General features: G+C 31.1%; 1 protein-coding gene across 3 annotated transcripts in view; it reads left to right on the forward strand.

Annotated features, from left to right (window-relative positions):
* The first annotated feature begins 5376 nt into the window (after positions 1-5376).
* LOC127714683 (uncharacterized) overlaps positions 5377-17052 on the forward strand; it is a 230980-nt gene continuing 219304 nt past the window's right edge. For 2 of the 3 annotated variants that reach the window (XM_052220748.1, XM_052220746.1), the window contains exon 1: positions 5377-5486. The gene's annotated coding sequence lies outside the window, so the exon portion shown is untranslated. Of the gene's footprint in view, positions 5487-10142; positions 10211-17052 lie in introns of those variants that run through there. The other variant, XM_052220747.1, reaches the window with a different exon arrangement.

Here is a 17052-nt window from a genome sequence, read left to right on the forward strand (position 1 = left end):
AATCAGAATATAAAATGGTCCAGGTCATGTGAAAATTTCCAACTAATATAGAACTTGCATGAATTATTCTTAAATAAATAGGAAACAATATTAGTATGTCTACCATGCTGGAGGAAAAATTTTAAATGGGACTTTCTTTGGCTTGGACTCTTTTATTGCTCTCCGTCGTTTGCTAGTATATGTTTCTCTAATGATAAAGAGTGCGATTTCCTGGGATTCCCGTGCAAAAAAATAAATAGCGATTGTCTAGCGATTAAAAATTCTAACGATTCGTCTACGTATGCTTTATGAAACGTACGTAAACGTTAGCGTTATGTAGTCGATAATTACACGCTAAAATCTACGTTTGTCGTTATTAGCGATTATTTTATGAAACGGCAGCCTGACCCAAACGTATAGTATATTACGCTATTGTTATGCATTGTCAGTCAACGCAATCCCTTCCAAACTGTAGCCAATATATAGTTCAATGATACAAAATAGTTTATTATTATAATTCATGTCAAAATACCAGATATTGATTGGTTAATACGAGGGGGGCAATTTACTCTATCCTATTGTAAATACTCTATTACCCTTCACGGAGACGCTTGAACAAGTGTGCGCTTTATTAAATACGGATGGTTGTTATGTACAAGACGTCATAGTTTATTACTTTGAATTTGAAATTTAATAGACAGTAATAACAGAACATTCAGCATAATAAATTAAATAACACATATCTAAGAGGGTGATATAGCAGATTGTTCCCCAATCGAAAAGACATTGTCAACCTTGGCTTCGCCTCAGTTGACAATGTTTTCTAGGGGTAACAATCTGCTCTATGAGGGGGGGGGGGGGGTCCTGATCCCGAAATCCCGGGCTTAAAAACATGAAATCCCGAGGTCCCGAATTTAAAGAAATTTAAATCCCGACATCCCGATCCCGGAGAAAAAATACAGGCAAACCTGTATATACAGGTCACCCTCCGGACCCTCTGGACCAAATATAAATTACCTAATAAAAGAGTGTACTTTTGAACTAAGTTTTTAAATGCATAGATACTATTAGTACTACAGCCGGACATGACGCTCTTCTCAGTGAACTGATAAGACAAGTTTTCGCTTGAAAGAGGTTTCCTTTATTTCAATTTTGACTGTACAGTTGTTATAAAAATATTTTTGAAAGAGTTTAAGAGCAAAACGAAAAGAAAATCACTGGCGAGGTTTCTTTCTAGTTTGTAGCCGTTATAAATAAATAACAGTCATGTGTAATTTGGTTAGGAAGTTTGGCTGTAGAGTTCTTATAAAAAAACGGGATATCACATCCTATTTTTTACGGTGATGTTGTTTATAAAGCCCGTAGATTTTAATACGATCCATGTAAACCAATTGATCCTTTGAATAAACGTACGCTTAAAAGTTATCGATTTAACACAGTAAAAAACTCTTTAAATATTGTTTTTATTGGTATGAACATTGAATTTGTTCTTTGAAAAAAAAATATATATATTGCTATATACATGATATATTTACATAATATATGAAAACTCATTATCTTACATCCTTTCTGTATGGTTTACTTATATTTCGGCATCGCGTAAGGTCATGCGTTTCTCGTACTGTATATAACCTCTTTACACTAAATCCGTTGTTTTTATGTTGGTAGTTTTTGTGCATCGTACCGATCTTTTTATTAAAGTAAATCTAATGGGTATGCATTGCTAAATGTATGATATTTAAAAATATAAAACGAAAATTGTATACCTGCTTCATATTTATATCTATATTAGCCTGAAATAGGAATATATTTAATTTTTGACCAGTTTTCTAGAAATCTGTCATTTTTTCCCACCTTTTTAATGATTTAAATGTGCCGCCACCCCTCGACCATTGAAATTTTTATTTAAAAGAAAAGAATATGGTATATAAAGAATATTTTAACAAGAATATTTGTGGGCAAAGGATGGCGCCACTGTTAATTTTTCAGAAAACTGTTATCAATTTTGCAGAAAAATCAGGTTTTTACGAAATTCCCCTTCATTATGACGTCATAATTACATCACTAATAACGCAATTGGTGAAAAGATGTTTTAACTGAAACAATTTGACATTTTAACATATTTTTTCATCAAGTTTATACTACATTATCACAGTGAAACATTTTCAGATTTTTAGGGCCAAAATTATGAGTTAATGAGCCAACTCTTTTGATGTTCGTTTTCGTAAATTGTTTTGTTATAAGTTAGGCCGATGGTTTTTTCGTTTGAATTGTTTCGCATTTTTCATGTCGGGACCTTCTATAGCCGACTATACGGTATTTTTTTCTTCTCATTGTTGAAGGCCGTACTATTGCCTAGTATAAAAGTGGAAAGTTGTCTCATTGACAATCTTAACACACCTCCTTATTTTTGTATGTCAAATAGTGTTTATACTGCAAGTTTTCAAATAATAAATTTGAAAGTTATTTTTCTCTCAAACACATACCTTAGTTATTAACCACTAAGAAAACACTCCAATAAAAAAAGCGAAAAATACAAATGTGATATGCCCACATGTATTTAGATAAATATAGCAAATGTATATACGTATATGGTTTTGCATTATGTTGAAGAAAACTTATTTTAGTATAAAAAGTCACCTATAAAGTTTTTATTTAAGCAATAACAAAGAACTTTACGATAAAAACAACTGCATAGACCCATCAAAATATAACACACAACCAACATTGAAATTCAAATCGATGTTTTTCCAGCATTTTGCATACTAGTAATCAGTTAATATTTTCCCCATTTTAAAGTTGATGATGTTACCTAACTATTAAGGTGTATATTCTAAATTCAGGTCAGTACACTTTTAACAGAAGCAGTAGCTGAAACGTACGGCACTACGACTAAACACTTTTCACTTCAAAAAAATTTGTGCAATTATTACGATGAATTCATTCTTCAACTAAAAATATACTCGTCCCTCCATTCTTTGTCGACTTTTAAAAATTTGATATGCGCTTCAATGTAGATCATAGTTATATAGACTTAATCCTTCAAACTGGTTGACTAATAATAATTCACATTTCCTCTTATAATACGATTGTATCTTATACCAATTGATTAAGTAACATTTGATAATAAAAAACAAAGGAGTAGGTCCAGTAAGACCCCTTTTTGGCCCAAAAATATAGCAGTTTTACAAAATTGTTAAAATGTAAACTTTAAGTTATTTATTGGTAAGAAGAATGCTTCTGCTACATAAATATGGGCTGTTTTTGACAATATAATGCACATATATCGGGTACTAGCATCCTTTAGTCAGGCTAAATTACTGAAATCTTCACAATTTTAACATTTTAGTTAAATTTTAGACGGTTTCCGTCTAAAATGAAAGTGGCCGCATTTGTGTTCATTCTTAATATTGAAATGTAAGTTGTATTTGATGATAATACATAACATATATAAAGGTTGAGGATGAACACGGATGCGGCCACTTTCATTTTTGACAAAAAACATCTGAAAAGTGACATTTTTGGCATATTTGATATATTTTTCATATTTAAGCTTGAATCGGAGCGTTTTTAATGACTAAATCGGTTAAAATCTTTCACATAAACTAATAGAATCAACTGAAATAGACACTTTAGTGTTCAAAAAGTGTCCAAAATCCTTCGTCATATGAACCTGAAATTTGAGGCCAAAATCGGCCCTTACCGGACCTACTCCTTTAAGTAGAAAATTTACTGAAATAATTATGTTGATATTCAAAATTATTTATCAAGACTTTGATTCAAAACGTTAAAAAGGCAACTGTCTTCTCGTTGCTTATTGTTTGCTTATCACTTCCGCTAAAATAATTTACATTACACCATTTACATTATACGGTACACTTTTTGGCAATATCCATTATTCGGAAATCCATAGTTAGTATAATAGATTCAGAAAAAAGAAAACATGATTTAAAAAACCCTATTTAAATGTCAAAGCAATGGTTAAACAAAGGAGAAATGATAAGCACCATTATTAAATTAGTAAATGTTGGTACCAAATACTATTCCTTAATCATGTTAATATTGTAAAACTACAACGGCTTGCCTTTTCTTCATTATTGTCGACTTTTCTATCTACCACATTCATATCAATTGGGTATATTGAATATACATGAAGCGTTAACTATAATACACAATAGAATTAACAAATCACTTAATCTCTTTGGCACTTCATAATGCACATATAGATCATGTTGATCCTATTTAAATATTCTAATGATCTATTTTATTTGATTTGATTAAATACCTCATGTATCATGTTTTTGTGCATTTGATCGTATACAATGTATTACGGTTTTAATAAAGAAATAATGGTAACTAAAATGTACATAGGTATGCATAACTTAAATGTGACCTTTAAATTGTTCAAATCTTTGTTAGTTGGTCTTTATGGATCGTTGACTCATTGGCAATCATACTAAGTCCCATAATTGTTAAAAAAAAACCAAAATAAAACTCACTGACATGTATCATGACTAAAAAACAAATTGCTTGTCTTGTCAATTCAAACTCACTGGTGGACAAGAACTGCTACACTCTTTCAACGGACATGAGTTGACTACGATTGTATTTTTTGGGGGGTGGTATTGATAGCTAGATGTTGTCATTTATTTTTTATAAGTCAGTATGTTGGAGTTAGTTGAAGTGCCCGGAGAGAACCAACAAAATTGGACATTTTTTTCCACCTGTTTTCTCACATGTGCTTCTCACATACATGTCAAATGATGCCCGCATGAATATAAATATGCCTCAGAGACTCTTTGTTGATGAACATTTTGAAATCACCAAACGTGTTTGAGCAGTATAATGCTCCTTACAATAAACGAATCCTTGTAAAAACTGCTTAGGTACCAATCAGTCTGCTATTTATTTATTTTTGATTTTTTTTTCATATTTAAGTCATGTCGAAATCTTTTATTCATAGCTGATTACACTGTTGCGCTCAATGTCAGGTCGTACACGGACCCGTATGTGTTAACGTCCTCGTCAATTGTTGGTGAATAGTTGGATTATTGGCAATTATACCATGTATCTTTATTTACACCAAAAATGTCGTTAACTGAAATTGGATACTATAAGTTACATGGTTTGCTAGTAACCCCCTACGGAACTATAGAGGTTTAGTTAAATTCATAGGGGGTGAGGCCGAAGGTCGATTCTCCTTTGAATTTTACTTACCCTCTATGGATCCGTCGGAGGTCAGTAGTGAATCGTATAACGAATTTATCGCACACGGGACTAGTCTTGCTAAGTTATGTATAAAAATTGTGTATGTCTATTTGCCAAATAATATATACAAATGCACAATTTGTGATAGGTATCACATGTCTGCTTTTAGTTGGAAAAGTATTTAAAAATAAATTAAGTGTGCGTCAATCATGTCAATATTATATTCCGATTAGTATTTAAATTACATGTACGTCATGTAAAGACGAACTGCATAATGTACACTTTTCAAAAGATTTAAGGTAATGTAATATTATTGTTTTCACTTTGTTTTCACTTTGTGTTTTTAGTTATTTTTCAAACAAATGTACGCAGAACGAAAACAGCTATGATGTAATGGTTCATATGTTTAATTATGAGTTAATGAGCCAACTCTTTTGATGTTCGTTTTCGTAAATTGTTTTGTTATAAGTTAGGCCGATGTTTTTTTTTCGTTTGAATTGTTTCGCATTTTTCATGTCGGGACCTTCTATAGCCGACTATACGGTATTTGTTTCTTCTCATTGTTGAAGGCCGTACTATTGCCTAGTATAAAAGTGGAAAGTTGTCTCATTGACAATCTTAACACACCTCCTTATTTTTGTATGTCAAATAGTGTTTATACTGCAAGTTTTCAAATAATAAATTTGAAAGTTATTTTTCTCTCAAACACATACCTTAGTTATTAACCACTAAGAAAACACTCCAATAAAAAAAGCGAAAAATACAAATGTGATATGCCCACATGTATTTAGATAAATATAGCAAATGTATATACGTATATGGTTTGGATTATGTTTAAGAAAATTTATTTTAGTATAAAAAGTCACCTATAAAGTTTTTATTTAAGCAATAACAAAGAACTTTACGATAAAAACAACTGCATAGACCCATCAAAATATAACACACAACTAACATTGAAATTCAAATCGATGTTTTTCCAGCATTTTGCATACTAGTAATCAGTTAATATTTTCCCCATTTTAAAGTTGATGATGTTACCTAACTATTAAGGTGTATATTCTAAATTCAGGTCAGTACACTTTTAACAGAAGCAGTAGGTGAAACGTACGGTACTACGACTGTACACTTTTCACTTCAAAATAATTTGTGCAATTATTACGATGAATTCATTGTTCAACTAAAAATATACTCGTCCCTCCATTCTTTGTCGACTTTTAAAAAATTGATATGCGCTTCAATGTAGATCATAGTTATATAGACTTAATCCTTCAAACTGGTTGACTAATAATAATTCACATTTCCTCTTATAATACGATTGTATCTTATACCAATTGATTAAGTAACATTTGATAATAAAAAACAAATTTAAGTAGAAAATTTACTGAAATAATTATGTTGGTATTCAAAATTATTTATCAAGACTTTGATTCAAAACGTTAAAAAGGCAACTGTCTTCTCGTTGCTTATTGTTTGTTTATCACTTCCGCTAAAATAATTTACATTACACCATTTACATTATACGGTACACTTTTTGGCAACATCCATTATACGGAAATCCATAGTTAGTATAATAGATTCAGAAAAAAGATAACATGATTTAAAAAACCCTATTTAAATGTCAAAGCAATGGTTAAACAAAGGAGAAATGATAAGCACCATTATTAAATTAGTAAATGTTGGTACCAAATACTATTCCTTAATCATGTTAATATTGTAAAACTACAACGGCTTGCCTTTTCTTCATTATTGTCGACTTTTCTATCTACCACATGCATATCAATTGGGTATATTGAATATACATGAAGCGTTAACTATAATACACAATAGAATTAACAAATCACTTAATCTCTTTGGCACTTCATAATGCACATATAGATCATATTGATCCTATTTAAATATTCTAATGATCTATTTTATTTGATTTGATTAAATACCTCATGTATCATGTTTTTGTGCATTTGATCGTATACAATGTATTACGGTTTTAATAAAGAAATAATGGTAACTAAAATGTACATAGGTATGCATAACTTAAATGTGACCTTTAAATTGTTCAAATCTTTGTTAGGTGGTCTTTATGGATCGTTGACTCATTGGCAATCATACTAAGTCCCATAATTGTTAAAAAAAACCAAAATAAAACTCACTGACATGTATCATGAACGATGATATGATGAATTAATATGCTTTGATTAACTGAATAGGTAATTGTTGTGATACTCTACATTAACATATGTTTCTTTTAAAAGAAAACCTTTTATATTATCAATATCTTCATATTAAAATGTACTGCTATTGAATTCTTGTGGTCCCCTATAATTAATTTCTGCTGTTCATAATTTCTCTTTATCTTCTATAGTTTTTGCTCTACACATCAAAAATTATTATTTGATGAGATTTTTTATAAATTATTATTTGCTGTTTAATATATAATAATACGTGTTTAATAAAGAGCTGCGCCTTGGGTGAATAATAAGACAGCCTGTTGTCCTTTTAGCTTGTCTTTATGCTTTAAAAGAATTTTAATGACCAACTAGAAAAACTGTGAGCACTACTCAAAGACCCCCCCCCCCCCCCCCCACAACCCCCAACCCCCATACCGAAAAAAAGACATGCACACACAGTGGTTACATTTGACACAAAACATGAATAATTTTCGATTTATGGCTATCTCAAGTGTAATTTAGTTTGTAATCTTGATTTTTGAACAAATAAAGTTCTAAAACCGTCCATAACTGCAATTTATAAAAAAGAAATATATAAATGAAAAGGGGGTTTACGTCAATAGATTTCAACATTTCACCAAAGTTTCATGAAAATTGGTGAAAGCATTTTTGGTTTATTGTCTAAAGTCCCTATACTAAAAAAACTGAAATCATAATTTTTTTAAACTGAAAGGGAAATTATGTTTATATATATAAACAATTCAGCAAAGTTTCATGGAAATTGCTCAAAGCATTTTTGAGTTATAGTCAGAAACCTGGAACATCACCCTATTTTATGAATAAAATCCCATAACTTGGAATTGTAAAATCTATAAAAATCGAAAGGGAGCTTACGTCAATAGATAAAACAATTAACAAAGTTTTATTAAATTTTATGATTACTGTATTTTAACACATTGATAAAATTCAAAGACTATCGAAGACACTATATGGTTTGCTTGAATTAAAAAAATGAAATTAAGGGCCTGCTAAAATTCAGGGGCGTCGGAGCAAAACTGATTAAATTATAGTCTAGCCTATCAGACAATAGACTATAGAAACTTTGTTTTTGCTTTTTTTAAGCTTTTTTTTTGTTAGCTATGTCATTAATATGCACCAAAAATAAGCCAATTCAAATGTTCCATTATTTTTTGTCTAATCTCTCTAATTAATTAACATTACAAAGATAAGACAAAGAGAAACTGACAATACCTAGGCAAAAAAAAAAAAAAAAAACAAGATGCAGAAAAAAAAAGCGAAACACTGAATTAAAAACCTTAAGACTAAGCAACACCAACAGCACAAAAACGCTGGGGTGAATTCGTGTGCTCAGTGAGAGTAAGCAGATCCTGCTCCACTATATTTATACTTTAAAACCTAAACATCATAGAGAACTAAACTTTACATTTTGTTTAATACTTGATTAAGTTCTTGTCATATATAGCATAGACACCTCTTATTTTTGAGGACCATAATTGATATGTCTATTGTGTGAGCATATGTGTTTGTACATGCGAAAGATTGATTTGACTTTAAAATCAAAGAGGTATTGCCATAACCCTGAATTCATTGCACTATACAATGTAAAAGGGCCATTTCAAAAGGTATGTTAATTAACATGAGTAATGTTAGATTTACAGCTCAATATGTACATTTTGAGAATCTTACAAAACTGTAAATTTAGCCATTATTATATTGCGAATTTTTTTTTATGTGAATAATGCGAATGGGAGTTGTATCGCATTCTTATATTAGATACATAAAACTGTATGTAGATTTACCTGAAATTACAATTATATAAATTATCTCGCATCTTTGTCCATTTTTTTTTAAATTCGCAATAATAAATGCAAGCAATAATATCTGAAATTTTAAGTATTCAGGCTTAAATTCTAAAAACAAATTGCTTGTCTTGTCAATTCAAACTCACTGGCGGACAAGAACTGCTACACTCTTTCAACGGACATGAGTTGACTACGATTGTATTTTTTGGGGGGTGGTATTGATAGCTAGATGTTGTCATTTATTTTTTATAAGTCAGTATGTTGGTGTAAGTTGAAGTGTCCGGAGAGAACCAACAAAATTGGACATTTTTTTTCCACCTGTTTTCTCACATGTGCTTCTCACATACATGTCAAATGATGCCCGCATCAATATAAATATGCCTCAGAGACTCTTTGTTGATGAACATTTTGAAATCACCAAACGTGTTTGAGCAGTATAATGCTCCTTACAATAAACGAATCCTTGTAAAACCTGCTTAGGTACCAATCAGTCTGCTATTTATTTATTTTTGATTTTTTTTTCATATTTAAGTCATGCCGAAATCTTTTATTCATAGCTGATTACACTGTTGCGCTCAATGTCTGGTCGTACACGGACCCGTATGTGTTAACGTCCTCGTCAACTGTTGGTGAATAGTTGGATCATTGGCAATTATACCATGTATCTTTATTTACACCAAAAATTTCGTTAAATGAAATTGGATACTATAAGTTATATGGTTTGTTAGTAACCCCCTACGGAACCATAGAGGGTTAGTAAAATTCATAGGGGGTGAGGCCGAAGGTCGTTTCTCCTTTGAATTTTACTTACCCTCTAAGTTATGTATAAAAATTGTGTATGTCTATTTGCCAAATAATATATACAAATGCACAATTTGTGATAGGTATCATATGTCTGCTTTTAGTTGGAAAAGTATTTAAAAATAAATTAAGTGTGCGTCAATCATGTCAATAATATATTCCGATTAGTATTTAAATTACATGTACGTCATGTAAAGACGAACTGCATAATGTACACTTTTCAAAAGATTTAAGGTAATGTAATATTATTGTTTTCACTTTGTTTTCACTTTGTGTTTTTAGTTATTTTTCCAACAAATGTACGCAAAAGGAAAACAGCTATGTTGTAATGGTTCATATGTTTTCCTCACGAACAGACTCTACTTTTAAATTAGTTGTTTCGTTATTGAAATTTTTTTCAATACATACTATTTGCAAATTATAAATTGTATATTCATTATATGGGAGCTAAACATACTCATCAACAAGACTATTTAATTCATATTATCCTTTAGTGATTAAATGTAAAATGTCATGTTGTATTCCATGGTTTTTGATTTAACTAAAGAGAAACCTGTACAGAGAAAGTTCTTGTTAAGTTCTCGTTTCCCTTTGCAACTTCCAGAAAAAATACAGGCAAACCTGTATATACAGGTCACCCTCCGGACCCTCTGGACCAAATGAAAATTACCTTATAAAAGAGTGTTCTTTTGAACTAAGGTTTTAAATGCATAGATACTATTTGTACTACAGCCGGACATGACGCTCTACTCAGTGAACTTATAAGACAGGTTTTCGCTTGAAAGAGGTTTCCTTTATTTCAATTTTGACTGTACAGTTGTTATAAATATATTTTTGAAAGAGTTTTAGAGCAAAGCGAAAAGAAAATCACTGGCGAGGTTTCTTTCTAGTTTGTAGCCGTTATAAATAAATAGCAGTCATGTTGAATTTGGTTAGGAAGTTTGGCTGTAGAATTCTTATAAAAAAACGGGATATCACATCCTATTTATTACGGTGATGTTGTTTATAAAGCCCGTAGATTTAAATACGATCAATGTAAACCAATTGATCCTTTGAATAAACGTACGCTTAAAAGTTATCGATTTAACACAGTAGAAACATCTTTAAATATTGTTTAATTGGTATGAACATTGAATTTGTTCTTTGAAAAAAATATATATATATTGCTATATAGTTACATAATATATGAAAACTCATTATCTTACATCCTTTCTGTATGGTTTACTTATATTTCGGCATCGCGTAAGGTCATGCGTTTCTCGTACTGTATATGACTTCTTTACACTAAATCCGTTGTTTTTATGTTGGTAGTTTTTGTGCATCGTACCGATCTTTTTATTAAAGTAAATATAATGGGTATGCATTGCTAAATGTATGATATTTAAAAATATAAAACGAAAATTGTATACCTGCTTCATATTTATAAATATATTAGCATGAAATAGGAATATACTTAATTTTTGACCATTTTTCTAGAAATCTGTCATTTTTTTCCACCTTTTTAATGATTTAAATGTGCCGCCACCTCTCGACCATTGAAATTTTTATTGAAAAGAAAAGAATATGGTATATAAAGAATATTTTAACAAGAATATTTGTGGGCAAAGGTAGGAGCCACTGTTAATTTTTCAGAAAACTGTTATTAATTTTGCAGAAAAATCAGGTTTTTACGAAATTCCCCTTCATTATGACGTCATACTTACATCACTAATGACGCAATTGGTGAAAAGATGTTTTAACTGAAACAATTTGACATTTTAACATATTTTTTCATCAAGTTTTCACTACATTATCACAGTGAAACATTTTCAGATTTTTAGGGCCAAAATTATGAGTTAATGAGCCAACTCTTTTGATGTTCGTTTTCGTAAATTGTTTTGTTATAAGTTAGGCCGATGGTTTTTTCGTTTGAATTGTTTCGCATTTTTTATGTCGGACCTTCTATAGCCGACTATACGGTATTTTTTTCTTCTCATTGTTGAAGGCCGTACTATTGCCTAGTATAAAAGTGGAAAGTTGTCTCATTGACAATCTTAACACACCTCCTTATTTTTGTATGTCAAATAGTGTTTATACTGCAAGCTATCAAATAATAAATTTGAAAGTTATTTTTCTCTCAAACACATACCTTAGTTATTAACCACTAAGAAAACACTCCAATAAAAAAAGCGAAAAATACAAATCTGATATGCCTTCATGTATTTAGATAAATATAGCAAATGTAAATACGTATATGGTTTTGCATTATGTTTAAGAAAACTTATTTTAGTATAAAAAGTCACCTATAAAGATTTTATTTAAGCAATAACAAAGAACTGTACGATAAAAACAACTACATAAACCCATCAAAATATAACACACAACCAACATTGAAATTTGAATCGATGATTTTTCCCTCAATATTAAGGGGTACATTCTAAAATCAGGTCAGTACACTCCTAACAGAAGCAGTAGCTGAAACGTATGGCACAACGACTGAACATTTTTCACTTCAAAATAATTTGTGCAAATTATGCGATGAATTCGTTGTTCAACTAGAAATATACTCGTCCCTCCATTCTTTCTCGACTTTAAAAACATGATTTTTATGCAGTAAAATATAGATCATAATCATATAGACTAAATACTTCAAACTGGTTGACTTATAATAATTCAGTAATGATTTAGTAACATTTGATAATAAAAAGCAAATTTAAGTAGAAAATTTACTGAAACAATTATGTTGATATTCACAATTATTTATCAAGTCTTTGATTCAAAACGTTAAAAAGGCAACTGTTTTCTCGTTGCTTATTGGTTGTTTATCACTTCCGCTATTGTAATTTACATTACACCATTTACATTATACGGTACACTTTTTGGCAACATCCATTGTACGGAAATCCTTAGTTGGTATAATAGATTCAGAAAAAGGAAAGCATAATTTAAAAAAAAATCCTATTTAGATGTCAAAGCAATGGTTAAACAAAGATGCAACGATAATCACCATTATTAAATTAGTAAATGTTGGTACCAAATACTATTCCTTAATCATGTTAATATTGTAAAACTACAACGGCTTGCTTTTTCTTTATTATTGTCGACTTTATAAGCCGCTTTTGTCTATCTACCACATTCATTTCAATTTGGTAGATTCAATATACATGAATTGTGAACTACAATACACCATAGAATAAAAAATCACATAATCTCTTTTGGCAATTCTTATTGCAAATATAGTATCATATTAAACATGTTGAAATATTCCATTGATCTATTTGATTTGATATGATTAAATACCTCATATATCATGTTTTTGTGCATTTGATCGAATACAATGTATAACAATCGGTTTTGATAATGGACTAATGATAACTTAGATGTGCATACGTATGTATAATTTAAATGTGACCTGTAATTGTTCAAATCTGTGTCAGTTGGTCTTAATGGATAGTTGTCTCATTGGCAATTATACATGTTATACTAAGGCCCATAATTGTTAAAAAAACCCCTCACTGACATGTATCAAGAACGATGATATGATGAATATGCTTTAAATAACTGAATAGTTAATATTTATTCTACAATACATGTGCATAGATTTTCTTTTAAAATAATACCCTTTATGTTATCTATATTTTCATATTAAAATGTACTGCTATTGAATATGATCAATTATTATCGTCCCGTTCTGTAACTGGCCGACAACTTTTTCTTATGCGTTGTTCTTAAAAATTGATATTTGTAGTTTGAAATTCGACCCTTGCACTGCGTAAGTGCGAAATAAAAACAACGACGGAAAACAAACGTTGAAAGAAGATAGTATAAAACGATTCTGACAGAGAAATATGATAATAAACAAAATCATTTAACAGCTGTTTTTATAAAGTTTAATTAACAAATAGGAACGAATAAAAAATGTGAAAAAAAACGAAAAAGCATCGCTCTAAAGTCTCACGTATCACATACGCGTGCTTACCTCAGCATCCATGTTTCCTTGTTGATTGTTTATCATGGTCACGATCGGTCAACTTTGCCACCAAATCTCGAAAGTTAATTTGAAGCCGAAGTGTAGATCAACAATCACCAAATGAAATAGTTGTTGTTGATTATACGATAAAGATTCGTAATTAATGCTAAGAGGACTGAGTTTAGTTTATATATAAAAATAAGGAGATGTGGTATGATTGCCAATGAAACAACTATCCACCAAAGTTCAAATGAAGTGGATGTAAGCAATTATAGGCAACCGTACGGCCTTCAACATTGAGAAAACCCAAACCGTATAGTTGGCTATAAAAGGCACCGACATGAATGCGTGCGTTTGTTCAATGATGTCATTAACATTATATTCACCAGAAACTTCGAGGCAGTGTTACAATCTTGTAATGCATGTAAACCTTTTCTTTTTCTTTTTTTTTGAGGGGGTGGGGCTAACAACTTGAATACTATCGTTCTTTTGAAACTATTACCACATAGGTTTCAACAGTGAACCGTGTGGTATATGATGTGTTACATGTACCTCTGGAGACAATAATTTTTGTCTAACTAATACTAGAAACTTGCCTATTTTAAGTATGAGGAAAAAATAAAAGACTGGAATGGAAAAACATAAAGCTTTGCACGAGGTGGTGATGCGACATCTGTCTCCCCTATTTTTAAAGGGGCCTTAGCTACGAGATATAAAAAAAAATGAAATATGATTTTTTTTGTTCAATTATTAATGAAAGTTAAATAGTGAAATAATAATTCGCTTTTAGCAACCAATTTGGTTCAACTTTGTCAAAATAAGCTAAAACCATCGCTGATGAATCAGCCACTTGCAAGTGAATAATTCCATCTCATTGAATCCGTATTCCTGTAACTGCAAAATCTTTTTTTCTGTTCCGAGATATATTTAATAAACAGAATTTACGAAGTCAAAATAAACACTTGAAGTGCAAAAAAGTGCTTAATTTATGGTCTAACGAAAAATTTCTATACGGTATAAAATAAAACGTAGGCTTTTCTGGTTTCACGATATCTGTTGGTTGTTGTCCCATTTACCCAATTTATGTACATCATACAGCTTTCTGTATTGATCTGGATGATTGAATGATTACATATCTACGGTGCACCCTAAAAAACGTGTTTCCAAATGTGAAATTTGTTATAAGAGGCATGACAGTACAATATAAAATGTATAGATCACAGTCATGTAAAGGTACATTGTATATCCAAACAAAAGAGAGTCCCCCTTTCAGAAACCATGCAGAAATAATTTGTGCACTTGAACACCCAGACTTAAATACCAATTGGTACATATTGTAAGGAATAAGTGTAAAGACGTCATAAACAGTCTGAGAAAGGAATTATCTTGTAAAATGTAAAAGAAAAATATTTTAACACATGACACTGGCAAAATCTCTTTGTCCTTACTGTGCTATAATCTTGATAATGCATAGCCAAGGTGTACATTAACTACCTCTGATATGCTGCACAGTTCAGATGTACTCTCATCTAGATCTTTAGGGGCGGATCCAGGATTTCTCAAAGGCATAGGGGCGTAATTCCATAAATAAAGGTTTGGAGATTTCAAGTTTAAACCTGATTTGGATTAGTTTTGTTTTCAATGGAATTTGTTCCGACTTTTTAAATATTAATTCCTTCTAAATGACTATTTTGAGATCAAATTTAACATGTTTAATGAGTTTTATTTTCAAGTATGTGCCAAAGAAGAAACAAAAAATATACTAGTAAGTTGGAGATTAATCAGACTTCGTTTATATTGGACATATCTTGAGAACGAATAAAGATGAAGAATTATGAGGGGGTTGAGTGGGGAGGGGCGAGTTGAAGATTGAGAAGGGAAACATTTTTTGTTTTTTGTTTTGTTTACTTTGTACTAAAAATGTAAGTACATCTCTCTTCGATTAATCAATCATCTTCTGAACATATCTTGCGGGAAAGAAAAGCAAATAATCTATACGCAATAACCCTTTCATTTATGATTTGTCATACACCGATTTAAAAGTACATCAAACGGATCTAAAACTGTAGGTGATGTGGGTTAAACGCCAACAAGACGGCAATCAAAGGACGAAAACCACCTCAGCACATGACGTCATCAATTCATTAACGTTTTGGAAATATTCGGCCGATATTCAATCCACGGCTCCTAGGAACGTTTTCTTGTAAGGTAAAGAAAGGGGGGAAAATACGCATGTAAGTAGTAAAAGGTTTTTGATAGTCAGGCTTTCTCCTTAATTGTTACAGTATTTGGAGAATCTAAGTTATATCTATGAACGTCCTTTCTCTTAGTGTCATACTTTAACTCCGATAGTCTTTTGTTTTAACTGTGAACAAAGGTATTGGCCATTTTTTTGAGTACCTTTCTGTTTGATAGTGTAACATATACAGAGTATAACACTAATTAACTAAAATATTTCTCAGTTCAACGGATCACACCAACACTTCAATTCTCTGCGAGAAATAGATGACATTGTACAACAACAGAAACTTTGCATGCGCCCGAACTTCTCTTTTTAAATAGCTTTACTTTATGTCGTAGCACACAATACAACATCCGCATAGTCCAAAAGAATCACCAATAACTTAAACTAGAAAATAAAAGACGGCACGTCATTTTGAAAAGGGTTAAACTGTGCTCGCTACTATACGTTTTCACGTTAAGCTATGGTAGCTACATCCTTTAATTGAATCATTTAGAATAACGATTTGTTTTCAATGGCATCTGTGTGATCTTGAATTCGCAGAGATATGAAAATCTTATTTGGGTTAAAGTTTCGATTTTGAAATATTTTATGAATTTTAAATGTAAACATGAGGTCTGTACTTAGTGTCGTTTTGATTTTGGGATGTATATGTACCCGTCCACGTCCACTTTGTGATTTTGTTAGACGTATTTCTATTTGTATCCATCTGATGAGTTAAGTCTTTTTCAACTGATTTGTATAGTTTGTTCTTATGTTGTACTGTTACACCACTGTCCCAGGTTATGAGCAGGGCTGAGCGATCACAAACATGTTTAACCCCGCCGCCTTCTTTATGTGTCTGTCCCAAGTCAGTAGCCTGTAGTTCATTGGTTGTCGTTGGTT

Source organism: Mytilus californianus, unplaced genomic scaffold (genome assembly GCF_021869535.1).
Source record: "Mytilus californianus isolate M0D057914Y unplaced genomic scaffold, xbMytCali1.0.p SCAF_9, whole genome shotgun sequence".
Lineage (NCBI taxonomy): Eukaryota > Metazoa > Mollusca > Bivalvia > Mytilida > Mytilidae > Mytilus > Mytilus californianus.